Below are 12056 nucleotides of genomic sequence, written 5' to 3'. Positions count from 1 at the left end.
ATTTTTATTACAACAGTGGCCGAAGACTTGGCTTTTTATAACGCTACCATCCAATGAAAATTCTCCTTTCCTTCTAGTCAATTTCTGACCAATCACAATAAATCACTTATAACCTTTGCATCTTTATCACCATAACTAGGGAAAGGTCATAGGACTTTGTCCCCCCAGGGAACTACATTTAGAGAGTGTTCAAAGGACTTATTTTTGTCAGTAGTCTCAGATTCTTGGTATACACACACACACACACACACACACAAGAGAAGAGAAACAAACATGGGTCTAGGTCATACTGTTGTGGCATTTAAAAAAGTTGAATGGGAAGTGAAAGTATATATTTGTTTATGTATTTGGGGGTGAGGTAAGAAAGGGGAAGTTAGAGATGTGAATATAGAGCTCATTCTTCCTTATCTCCAATTTCTTTTGGGATATAGTACACAGGAGCCTTAAAGCTTGTCTAGGTGTTCCTGAAGGAATCTGAGGTTTTATTATTCCAGGAGTGTATGTGTGTGTGTGTGTGTGTGTGTGTTGGTTTTGATGGGACAGCTAGGTGGTATAATGGACAGAGAGCAGGTTTGGAGTAAGGAAGACCTGAATTCAAATCCAGCCTCAGACACTTACTAGCTGTGTGACCCTGGGCAAGTCACTTCATCTCTCTTTGCTAGTTTTCTCATTTGTAAAATGGGAATAGTAATTGCACCTACCTCTTAGGGTTTCTGTGAGGATCAAATGAGACAATAATTATAAAGTGACTGGCACTCAGTGAATGCTATATAAATGTTAGTTATTATTATTCTGACTTTCAGGAATACACGTGTGCACACACAGACACATTCTTTAAGCTTCTGTATTCAGTACTATTCTGGTGTTTAAAGTTGCCAGAAGTCTTACCTTTGGATAACTGAGGGCAAATTAGTCCAACAACTATTACCAATGATATAAAAAGTACATTTTCAATTCAGTGCATGCTTAACATAGTTCTGGACATATAATAAGTATCAAATAGTAATTAATTGATTAATTATTCATTATCAAACATTTATGAAGTTTCCACTCTGTACAGTGCCCGCTGCTCAATGCCAAGAGGGACATAAAGTTTAGGGATTATACAATCCCTCCTCTTATGGGGTCTTTAGTACTGAAATCCATAAATGAGAAGCTATGTCTCTTTTAAATCTCAAGAAAGAAAGAAAGAAAGAAAGAAAGAAAGAAAGAAAGAAAGAAAGAAAGGAAGGAAGGAAGGAAGGAAGGAAGGAAGGAAGGAAGGAAGAAAGGAAGGAAGGAAGGAAGGAAGGAAGGAAGGAAGAAAGAAAGCATTTTTCAGGTCAGGCACAAGGTTTTCCCCAAAGTAAACTTTTATTTTAAGTACAAAAAGCAAAGAAAGAAAAGTAGGCGTGGAAAGACTTGTACCTAGTCACTTCATACCTGGACTATTGTAGTAGATTTCTGCATGGTCTTCCTGCCTCTAGTCTCTCACTACTCCAGTCCATCTTTCAATCAGTTGCTAAAGTAATTTTCCTACAACATAGATCTGACCATGTCAAATCCTATTTGGTAAATTGCAGTGGCTCCCTTTTGCCTCTAGCCCTTTACAACCCGGTCCCTTCCTTTCTTTCCAGTCTTACACTTTATTTCCCTCTACGTACTCTATGATCTAACATCATTGCCCTACTTGCTTCTCCTTACACCCAAGTTAATCTCGTTAACTCCAGGCCTTGTTACTGGCTGTCCCATATGCATTACACGCTCTTTCTCCTCAACTCCACCTCCTGGCTTTCCTGGTTTTTTCAAAGACTTGTTCAAATCCCAACTTCTTCAGAAGGCCTTTCCTGTTTTCCTTTTCCCTTCTAGTACCTTTACTTTGAGAAAATTGATAGATGCAGACATTGATTGTCTCCTATTTATACTGTATCTATCTTGTTTGCACTTAGTTATTTATATGGAGTCTGACATATTAAAATGTCAGTTCCTTGAAGGCAGAGTCCATTCCACCCCCACCTTCTTTGTATCCTCAGCTCTTAGCATGGTTCCTGGTATATAGTAAATAGCTAAGAAATGTTTGTTGAATGACTGGCACTGTGATATACTGGAATGATTACCAAATTATGAATCAGAAGACCTGGACTCTACTGAACTCAGACATTAAGTATGTGTTATCATGGGCAACTCACTTAACTTTTCTGAATCTCAGGTTTTTTTTGTAGCTGTAAATGGGCTCAAAAATATCTCTTATGGGGGGGGCAGCTAGGTGGCACAGTGGATAAAGTACTGACCCTGGATTCAGGAGGACCTGAGTTCAAATCTGGCCTCGGGCACTTGACACTTTTATTAGCCATGTGACCCTGGGCAAGTCACTTAACCCTCATTGCTCTGTGCAAAAAAAAAAAATCTCTTATGACCACCTGACAAGGTTATTGTGAGATACAGATGAGATACTGGGATAATCTTTTGTAATTTGTAAAGTGCTATATAAGCATAAGATTGCTCTTATAATTTATCTACATAATTTCATCAAAGACAATACAGGTCAGGAGACTAGTACTAGACAAAATTGTAAAACAGAAGGAAGGTGGTGTCAATGTACTCCTTTTCTTTTGTTCCCTTCCCTTTTACTCCATGTTTCCCTTGTTTTTGTTTTTGCTGAGGGTTTGTTACTATTATGGTGAACCAGTGTTATCATATATCATACCATTCTAGGCTTTCTCTATCTTCTAAAGCTTTTGAGATTCCAACTAACTAATCTAATGATTTAATTTCTATTTAATTAGCAGTCTAATTATACTCTTTTCCACAGTGTTTAACAGGTTTCACAGTGGGCTTCTTAAGACAATATCTTTGTTGTCTAAAGTAGAGGGATAATGCTAATGGGAATTTCAGCATGAATGGAAAGAGAGGACATGTAAACTATATTGAGCTGAGAGAGTCTGCTCTTAATTCTCTATAGATGAAGAGAAGGAACCTCTGTTTCCACCACTGAGGTGATGAGGAGAAGCTATGTTACAAGTGCACCAGGATGGAGTTCTCAATAGATTTTTCCATAGAAACACTAGCAGGAATTAGGTTACATATTGCAGATACTTTATTGGTCAAAATGGTTTTGTGAACTTGTCTAGAAAATTTACCTTCATCTATAATATTGTTTCTATAGGAAAAAATACTTCTGAATTCCATAGAAGTACTTAAACCACACTTTTGGAACACAATTATAGAATAATAAGATCATAGATTTAGTACTGAAAGGAATTGTCCCATCCTCTCATTTTACTAGTGAGAAGACAGACCAACACAAGTTAGATGACTTATAAAAGGTCACACAGGTAGTAAGTGGACAGGTTTGGATTTGAACTCAGCTCCAATGACTAGTCAAAAACTAATACTCTTTCACCTACTCCAGCTTTCATGTTGGTGACTAATCACACTATAAACATAACTATTGTCCAGGTAGCAATGCCTATATGGAGACATATTTTTAACCTTTTCACATGCAAATTGCATAAATCTTTCAATTTAAAAAAATTCATTCATTGTTTCTCTCCATCAAATAAAATATGTTGAATAAGAAGTATGATATTCTCCAACAGTTTTTTTCCCCCCAGAAGAATACTCCTCATTTTATAATAGTATTTAACAATACTTGGGGGCAGCTAGGTGGCAGAGTGGATAAAGCATTGGCCCTGTGGAAAGTAAAACCAGATTCTACTCCCTTCATTTTTCTCTAGAACAGGGCTTCTGAAACTTTTTCAACTTGAGGCCACTTTTCACCCAAGAAATTTTTGCATGAGCCTGGGTAAATATATATATATATATATATATATATATATATATATATATATATATATATACACACACACACATATATATGCATATGTATGTATGTATATATATACACATCTACATCTACATATATGTAGATGTATACAAATCAAACATTTGCTGCCAAATTTTTCCTGACCCCCACATTCAGTTACCCACAGATTGAGGCAGCTAGGTGGTACAGTGGATAGAGCACTAGACCTGGAGTGAAGAGGACCTGAGTTCAAATCTCACCTCAGACACTTACTAGCTGTATGACTCTGGGCAAGTTATTTAACCCCAATTGCCTTAAACACTCAAAGCCATCTCCAGTCATCCGGATGTATATCTTGCAAGCCACTGGACCCAGATGGCTTTGAAGGAGAGAGTGTGGTTGGTGACCTTGCACAGTCCTCCCTCACTTAAGTCCAATTCACTGAAAGTCATGACATCACCCCCAATGTCATGGTACTCTTCGAGATGAAAGGACAAACAACAACAACAACAACAATATTTCACATAAACACTACACAGTATCTACATATTTTATGTTTTGAGGGCACCACCTATTATTGCCAAGTTCAGCACCATCCTCCCAGTCCCTCAGGCCTACAACCTAGGTGTCATCCTTGGCTCTTTGTTAACTCTGACTGCCCAATCCAATATATTGCCAAGGTTTGTTGATTTAACTTTTGCAACATCCCTTGAATATACCCCCTTCTCTCTTCTAATACTGCCACCATCCTGGAACAGGTCCTTAACTCACATTTGGAATATGGTAATAGCCTGCTGATGGATCTGCCTGCCTCAAGTCTCTCTTCACTCCCCAGTCCTTCCTCCATTCTGTCACCAAAGTGATTTTCTTAACCATGTCATCCCCATACTTGATAAACTCCAGTGATTCCCTATCACCTCCAGAATCAAATATAGAATCCTCTGCCATTCAAAGCCCTTCATAACCTAGCAATCCCCTTCCTCCCACATACCTTCCTTAGTCTTCTTAAACCTTACTTCCCTTCTTCATACTCTTTAAGACAGTGACATTGACTTCCATACTGTTTCTTAAACAAGACCTCTGGCATTTTCTCTTCTTGTCCCTCATCCCTGGAATTCTCTCCCTCCTCATCTCTACCTCTTGGTTATCCTTGGATTCCATCAAGTTTCAATTAAAATCTCACCTTCTACAGGAAGCTGTTTCCAGCCTCTCTTAATTCAAGTGCCTTCCTTCTTTTAATTACTTCCTATTTTTCTTGTGGGGGCAGCTAGGTGGTACAACAGATAGAGCGCCAGGCCTGGAGTCAGGAAGACTCATCTTCCTGAGTTCAACTCTGGCCTCAGATACTTACTAGATGTGTGACCCTGGGGAAATCACAACCCTATTTGCCTCAGTTCCCTCATCTGTAAAATAAACTGGAGAAGGTAATGGCAAACCACTCTAGTATATTTGCCAAGAAAACCCCAAATGAAGTCATGAAGAATAAGAAACAGCTGAAATGGCTGAAAAATAATAATTTTCCTGTATATATATATATACACACATATACATGTATGTATTGTTTGTAAACATTTGGTTGCTTTTTACCTCCCCTATTAGATTGTGAGCTCCTTAAGTAAGGTCAGGGGCTGTCTTTTGCCCCTTATCGTTTCTCTAACACTTAGCAAAGAACTGAGCATATAGTAGGTGCATAATACATTTGAATTGAATGACTGATCTGATCTGGTGAGACTTTGTGAATAAAACCTCCTTGAGTTCATAAACCCAGTCTACCTTTCAATAGGGGTTATCTGGATTTTGTTATGCTTGTGACTGTCATACACATGAAATCAAAAGACAACCAACTCTCATTTATTCAGGGAGTTGATTAGTTCATAGGTTAGTTAGGCTTTTCCTTTTCTGCTTCCTTACTTCTGCTGCACATACTTGCAAATCATGACATTTGTCATGGTCCTCTTTGAGAATGAAGGACAAACAACTTCTGCTACACATATTTTGGGTATCTTATTATCCCTTTGAAATACTGTGTAAAGGTGGACAAGGGCACTGGACAAAATACTTATCTCTGTGTAGTAGTCTACTTGTTATCAACTCTAGTAAAGGGATTATTAACTTAGAAGGTAGAAAGTAACTAAAATGTGGATTTCTTTGAATTCTGAATTCCATGGATAATTGTGAACTGACTTCATTGCTTTCCAGGTTTATGCTGACATCTAGACTAGATTTAGGTGGAATACAGTTGTAGGGCCTACCATGTATTGGGTGCTTAACAAATGCTTATTAATTGATTGACTGATGGGGAGAACTACTCTAGGCTACTAATTTGTCCTAGATCTACCATTCTTAACCAGAAGTTAAGACTAAGGATACTATCATTCTTGCCTTTGAAAGTTTGGCAAACAGAAACTTTCTTTCTCACTCGATCCAATCCAAAGAGTGTTTATCAAACATATTTATAGGCAGGTCACTGTGTCTGGTGCTGGGATAAAAAATCCTATTCTACTTAGGGGACACAACATGTGGCAAGCAGGTATACCCACAGTCAACTTTTGAGCACAAATGTAGAGAAATGCCTCAACTTTCATAACAGAATATCTTGTGCCAGACATAAGATTCCCTAAAAATACATAGATTACAAACGGTTCTCAATTTCATTTCTGGCTTCCATTTTCCCCCCTGAATCCAATAAGATCATGCCGGGTTCCTTACCTGGAAGTCCTAGGATGGTTAAGTAACCTCGGCACTCGGTGAATCCTGAACTCTCTTTGACACAGGAACGCCATAGTCCTTGGTAATTGAATACAGCAGTCACAGGGTTGTTGTAAAGGTCTTGGGTACTCCATTGGTCCATGCAGGTTGCTGCAATGGTTCCAGCAGTGCCAATAAGAGAGACCACAAAGCCCAAACCCTGGCAAGCTGTTACTGCCATGATGTCTTTCAGCCTCTTTAGATGACGCTGCAATATGGAACTGTAATGGTTCTCCTTTGAGCAATTCAGAGTAAGAAAGGTACTTTTACCTTGAGACACGGTATACGTCACAAATAGGACGTAGGAAAGACTCACCTGTGCCACCCAAGCTTGCTTAGTCTCCTTTATCTGATTCAGCAAGATAATTTCCAGAACTTGGTACCAAGAGCCATTTGTTATTCACTGTATGCACACACTCTGCTCTCTGTTTACCTTCTGGGGGAGTTCCCCCCCCCCAACTCTAATTAGCCTAGAGACCCTCTGCTGTTGGGGAAAGACAGAGGGAAAAGAGAACAAATTGGGAGGGGCAGTTGGACGAAAGAAAAATAGGATTTTCTGTGAATGAATCAATGAAAAATTACAAAGTGCTTCTGTCTACAAAGTATCACATAGAGGGCAACAAAAGTTTCTTGGGATCAGGCTGCAACACAGAACCAATGAGGAACTCCAAAGAACAGGAGAAAACAACATCATCAAGGAATTATATACTAGTTTGTTGGTCAGTCAACAAGCAATTATTAAGCATGTACATTATGCCAGGCACTCTTCAAGGGATACAAGGGACAATAAAAATGGGCCCTGTCCTCAAGGAACTTATATTATAATGGGGAGACAGTATGTAAATAATTAAATAAGTATTCAAGGTAAATATAGAAGAGATGGAAGGTAAAGTCAGAGGGGAAAGCACTAGTGGCTGGGGGGGAACTTAAGAGGTCTCCTGTTGTTGTTACTGCTGCTGCTGCTGCTGGTGGTCTTTCATTCTCAAAGAGGACCAATGACATCATGACAGTGATATCTTGATTTCCACATAGAATTTGGGAGCTGAGCCCAATCTTTTTTTTAAAGTATTTTATCATTTTCCAGTTACATATAAGGATAGTTTTCAACATTTGTTTTCATAGGATTTTTAGTTCCAATTTTTTCTCCCACTCTCCCTTCCCTCCCTCCTTCCCAAGACAGAAAGCAGTCTGATATAGGTTGTATATGTACAATCACATAAAAAATATTTCTAGGGGCAGCTAGATGGTGCAGTGGTTAAAGCACAGGCCCTGGATTCAGGAGTACCTGAGTTCAAATACGACCTCAGACACTTGGCACTTACTAGCTGTGTGATCCTGGGCAAGTCACTTAACCCCCATTGCCTGCAAACAACAACAACAACAACAACAACAACAACAACAACAAAACAAAAACAACAATATTTTTACATTAGTCAAATTGTGAAAGAAGAATTAGAGCACAAGGGAAAAAAAAACCTCAAAAAAGAATGAAAAAAAAACAGTCCAAAAGTAGAAACAGTATCATTCAATATGCATTCATAATTCACAGTTCTTTTTTCTGGATGTTGAGAACATTTTCTATCATAAGTTCTTTGAAATTGTTTTGGACTGTTGCACTACTAAGAAGAGCTAAGTCTATCACCATTGTTCATCACACAATGTTGCTGTTACTGTGTACAATGTTCTCCTGGTTCTGCTCCTCTCAGTCAGCATCAGTTCATGTAAGTCCTTCCAGGTTTCTCTGAACTCCTCCTGCTCATTGTTTCGTACAGTACAAAAGTACTCCATTACATTCATATACCACAACTTGTTTAGCCATTTCCCTATTGATGGGCAGTAGGAAGGACAGCCTAGCTAGATTATAAAATGTGTGGGAGGGTATAGAGTAAGAAGACTGGAAAGGTAGGAAAAAGGTAATTCCGCATGTTTGATCATGGAGGTGATAGGAAGCCACTGTAGTTTATTGAGTAGGGTGTGACATGACCAGAGCTATGCTGTAAGAAAATCAACTTGGTAGCTATGTGGAGAGCCTTGGGGCAGGAAGACCAACTAGAGGGCTAGTGTAATAGGTTAGATACAAAGTGATGAGTATGACAGTTGTGTGAGTATGGAGAAAGCAGATGTATATGAGAAATTTGTATTCAAAACGCACATGCAGAGAATATACAAGAGATGTCATGAAGTTGGAAACAACAAGACTTGAGAAGAGATTTAATATGTGAGGTTAATGAGGAGAAATTGAGGATGACACTAACATTGTAAACCTGTGTTCCTAGCAAGGTGCTAGTTCCCTTAATAGGAATAGAAAGACTCAGAAGAGGGGGAAGATTGGGAATGAAAGATGATGAGTTCTGTTTAGAACATTTTGAATTTGAGGTGCCTACAGAACATCCGGTTCAAGATATTCAAAGAGCAGGTAGTAACATGGAACTGGAGCTCAAGAGAGAGACTAGGCCTGGATATATAGCTTTTAGGAGTCATATCAATAGGGATGGCAATTGAACCCATGGAGACTGATTAAATGACCAAAAAAGATAGTGTCAGCAAACTACAGCCCAAGGGCTAAATCTGGTCAACCACTTTTTTGGGGGAGAGGGTGTTTATTTTTATATAGCCTATGAACAAAAAAATGGTTTTTACATTGTAAAGAAAAGTTTTAAAATATTTTAAAAACGCACATTTATGGCTCAAGGGTCATCCAAAAGGCTGGATTTAGCACATAAGCAGCATTTTTTCAGTGTCTGGTATAGAGGAAAAGAGAAAAGGGCCCAAGGCAGACCATTAAGGGGGTGCTCATGAGGAGTAACCATGAAATGAATGAAGATCCAACAAAGGAGACTGAGAAGGAGCAGTAAGTAGGAGAACGAAGAGAGAGCAGTGTCATGGAAACAGTGTCAAAGGATACAGAAAGGTCAAGAAGGACAAGAATTGAGAAAAGGCCATTAGATTTGGTGATTAATGGTGATTGGTAACTTTGGAAAGGGAGAATTTTAGTTGCATGACAAGATCAGAAGCCAGATTGCAGAGGGTCTAGAATGGGCTGAAAAGCAGAGGAAGTAGTTAGTGTATACAACTTCTCAAGGACTTTAAATGGAGGGGGGAAGGGACAAAAGACTGTTAATATTTAGTGGAAATGGTAGGATTAAGTAAGAGTTTTTTTGTTTGATTTTGAGAAAAAAATCCACAAACATGTTTGTAGGCATCAGGGAAGGAGTCAGTAGATAGAAAGTGAAGATGGGTTAGTCATGTGGCAAAAGGAATCACAAGTATATAACCAGATTTTCTCAGCACTGGTACTTTCATGATATGGAGAGAATGTGAAGCCCATTGAGTGAACTTGTGGCAAACTTCTGTAAGAACATGAACAAAAAGTTACAAAGGATAGTCAGTCATGCATGGTTTTCCCTCTGCATCACTGGTAGGAACTTCAGAATTGATGGAATGTGGCACACCCAAACACAAAAATCAATCCATGCTCTCAGGGAGCTCACTGTCTAATTGGAGAAACAACAGGAAAATAACTAGGTACAAACAAGCAATAGACAGACAAATTGTAAATGACAGAGGAAAGGCACTAGCATTAAGGGAGACCAGGAATGGCTTCCTGTAGAAAGCAGAATTTTAGCTGGGACTTGAAGAAAGCTAGCAAAGACAGGAGGAGGTAGAATGAAGAGTGAGAGAGAATTCCAGGCATGAGGGATAGTGAAAATGTGTGGAATTAGGATATGGAATGTAATTTGAGAAACAGGAAGGAAGACTGGTATCACTGGATTGAAGTGTGTGTGTGTGTGTGTGTGTGTGTGTGTGTAGGGGTATAAGGTCTAAGGAGATTGGAAAAGTAGGGGTGTGGAGCCACCCCTATGAAGGGCTCTGAACACAAGAAGGGAAATTTTATATTGGATCCTTGAGGGTCAGACCTGTGGTTTAGGAAGATAACTTGGGCTGTTGGGAAGTATAGCTCACATACTACAGGACAAGGTGAGATGTAGCCAGAGGAAGGTGACCACTGGAATTGTGGGGTCTTTAAATGGTACCATATAAAGATAAATTGAAAGAATTGGTGGCGTTTTGCATGGCGAAAACTAAATGGAGAATGTTATAGTTATTTTAAAGTTTTTCATAATATGAGTGATTAAAGTTATTCTATTTGATGTTTAGCTGATTCCTGCTTAGCTTCTCAATGAAATTGCCTTTAAAAAGGAAAGGTTTTGGTTAGACATAAAAGAAAACTTAACTTTTTCAGGGTTCAAAAGTAGAACGAGTTAACATCTTCAAAATGTCCTTTTATTTCTTTTTCTGATGGCAATTAGGGTTAAGTGACTTGCCCAGGGTCACACAGCCAGTAAGTCTGAGGCTGGATTTGAATTCAGGTCCTCCTGATTCCAGGGCTGGTGCTCTTTTCACTGTGCTACCTAGCTACCCCAAAGATGTCCTTTTCAACATTTTCTTTATCAATAACTTAGAAGAAGATATAGAAAGCAAGCTTATCAAATTATCAGATGACATGAATTTAGTGGGCAAGGTTCATATGACAGAATTAAAATTCAAAATTATTTTGACAGACTGTAGTTCTGGACTGAAACCTATACAATAAAATCTAACAGAGGTAAATATAAACTTTACATTTTGATTTTTTTAAAAAATCAATTTATGAGGACAGGATTATGGAAATTTGGCCTGACCTAAAAGGAAGCTCTTCAGCATTGTGTCTTTAGGAGGATATGGAAAAGAGTGAGAAATACATTACTGGGTATGGCTAATATGGAAATTTATTTGCTTTAGTATCCTTATATGATAGAAGAATTGTTTGTTCCTTCCTTCCTTTTTCTTTATTTCTTTCTCTCCCTTCCTACCTTCCTCTTTCTCTTTCTTTCTTTTCCTTCCTTCCTTTCTTCTTTCTTCCTTTCTTCTTTCCTTTGTTTCTCTCTCTTTCTTTTCCTTTGTTTCTTTTCCTAAGTTCTGGGAATACAAAAAAAGGGAGAGAGAGAAAAAAATAATAAATTATTGGTAATTAAAATAAATATTATTTAACATAAAGAGTGAAAACTCTTGCCCTCAAGAAGCTTGCATTCAAATGGAGCAATAGATATACATATTGTAAAGAATTAATTGTTATTTGAGGTTTTTATGCCTCGGTGAACACTGGCCTGGGGCTCCGCAAACCGCATGGTGCTCTACCCACTGGTTGTAGCCTTTGCCAGGGCTCTGGCACCTCACCTCATTACCACTCGCTGACGCCTACATGGGCCTGGCAAAATTATAATGATTGGAAGTTTAGTGAGGGAAGTCATGTGACTGTCAGAGCGGCCATCCCATTGGCTGAGGCTGTGTGGGGTGTTTCTAGCTTTGGGGGGAGGAGAATTGGGCATTCTAGGTGGAAGGTGGAAAGCGACAGGCGGTCTGCTGTGTATTTTCAGCTGATTCCTGGGCGGTGGTATTTTTTCAGGTATTATAATTTCCCTTTAACCATTTTATTTCCTGTCCCTTGATCCTACTGATCCTATTTGTGTTTTTCTTTTTAAGT

The sequence above is a fragment of the Dromiciops gliroides genome, chromosome 3 (assembly GCF_019393635.1).
Source record: "Dromiciops gliroides isolate mDroGli1 chromosome 3, mDroGli1.pri, whole genome shotgun sequence".
NCBI classification, from domain to species: Eukaryota; Metazoa; Chordata; class Mammalia; order Microbiotheria; family Microbiotheriidae; genus Dromiciops; species Dromiciops gliroides.
The sequence above is the reverse complement of the archived record's forward strand: the minus strand, read 5'-3'. Positions refer to the sequence as shown.